The sequence below is a fragment of the Alligator sinensis genome, unplaced genomic scaffold (assembly GCF_000455745.1).
Source record: "Alligator sinensis unplaced genomic scaffold, ASM45574v1 scaffold647_2, whole genome shotgun sequence".
Classification (NCBI taxonomy): domain Eukaryota; kingdom Metazoa; phylum Chordata; order Crocodylia; family Alligatoridae; genus Alligator; species Alligator sinensis.
In genome coordinates, this window is record NW_005841832.1 from 3,796,587 (window position 1) to 3,798,687 (window position 2,101).

Sequence of the window (2,101 nt, forward strand, 5' to 3'; positions counted from 1 at the left end):
TAGCACTGCCGAGCTTATAAGGATGCTGCGGGTTTTTTTTCCCAAGGTGGAGAACCTTGCATTTATCGGCGTTGAACATCATCAGATTCTCGTCCGCCCACTTGCTGAGCCTGTCCAGGTCAGCCTGGATCACCCGCCTGTCTTCTGGTGTGGATGCTTTGCCCCAAAGTTTGGTGTCATTGGCGAGCTTGGCCAGTCCGCTTCTGACTCCAGTGTCCACATCATTAATGAAGATGTTGAACAGTATGGGTCCAAGGACAGAGCCTTGGGGGACCCCACTGGTCACAGGACCCCATGATGAGTGACTTCCATCAATTACTACCCTCTGGGTCCGACCACGGAGCCAATTTTCCAGCCAGTGGATCGTGGAGGACCCAAGGCGACAATTGGACAGTTTCACCAAGAGGTGATCATGGGATACCAGATCGAAGGCTTTTTTGAAGTCAAGATATAGGACATCAATCTCTTCTCCCTGTTGGAAAAATATTGAAGATCAGTGGTGTCAGAGCCCAGCAGTGCCCAGAACGTCCCCCAGCAATGGGGGCTCAAAATACTGTCTTCACAGATGTAGGTACACACCTTTGTCTCACATCTACCCCACGGTCATACATTCTCATCTCATATCCCCCCACTGGAGCATGCCTTGGGCCTCATATCCCCGCATGGACATACACTCTGGCTGTCTCCAGTACTCACCAAGAGAGAGGACAGAGAGAGCAAATACCATGATGATGGCAAGGGGGGCCCCCTCTCAGTGCTGCTACCCACACTTTAGTCCCCATCCCCACTGAGCTCCAGGCCCCTGTAGGTGCTGCAGCAAGAACTGAGCTAGGGCAGCAGTGGAAGCTGTAGGAAGGTAGTGAGGATCTCAGCCCATTTCCTCAACAGGAGAAAAAAAAATAGCTCTCATCTATCATTGATAGTCTGGTGTGGTCAGAGCTAACCCAGACCCCCTGTGTAGCCAGCAAGCCACATTGCCTTATTCAAAAACCTCCACCAATCACATCTATGGGTCTAAGGGCAAGGGAACTTTTTGCCCAGCACCACCTAGCTGAGGATCTCTGCCTGCTTGGCCCTTCTGATCAGCCCAAGGGACACATCAGTCCTCATAAAGCACTGAACCAAGCTGACTCCCATGGAGTCAGCAGAGATATTCTTCCTTGACCCTAGCTGTGCCCAGCTCCCACTTTGCAATGTGAAGATCAGGGGGGCTTGGGAAAGAGCAGTCGCTGGTGGCAACACAACAAGTGACAAGAACAAAATGAGTAATATGGGTCTGCAGGTTTTGCAGATTGCAGTTCTCACGAGCGGGAGAAATGAAGAGCCACAGATCAAAGGCACTAGGGAACTTCTCCAGAGTCAACTCCAACTTGCAATGTTTCCAACTGTTGGAGATAATCTTAGCTGGCCCTAGGCTGCAGAACCCCACTCCAGAGTGCCTGGAATACCACCTGGCAGGCAAGGTTCTTTGAGTAGAAGTGATATCTTTAATTAGACCAACTGAGCTGTTGGAAAAATATTGAGTAGTTGGAATACCACCTGGTGCATTTACTGAGTGTGAGCACTGTAGGCCTGTGTGAAGTGGCTAGTATTTGCTTTGGATTTGTCCGAATTGGGGGACAGTGATTTGATTTGGTGATTCAAATCACTGTCCTGAATTCCCGACCTCGACCTGCTGTCCCAGCTGCCCCGCTCGCCCCAGCTCCCAGCCCTTAAAAAAAAAGACCCGACTTACCGGCTCCTGCCCAGCAGGAGGGCGATCCCTGCTGCCTCCTACTGCCCCCGTGCTGTGTTGGGGGAGGGCTCTGCACAAAGCCCCTGAAGCCCCAAGGCCGCTGCAGCAGCTGTTGAGTGTGTGTATGTGTGTGGGGGGGGGGGGGGGGCTGTTTTTTTTTTTCTTAAAGGGCCAGAGCCTGCTCTGATTCTTTCAGATCCTTCTTCCTCCTCCATCACATCGGTCCTCCCACTGTGACCACATCCTGGGTAGGAGGCTTCTACCCCTCCCCATAGAGCTATACCCAGCAAAAATCCAGAGCTGGAGGGCAGAATCCTTCCCATCCAAACCACCACTTAGCCATGGTAGCTCCAGCCAAGGGAAAGA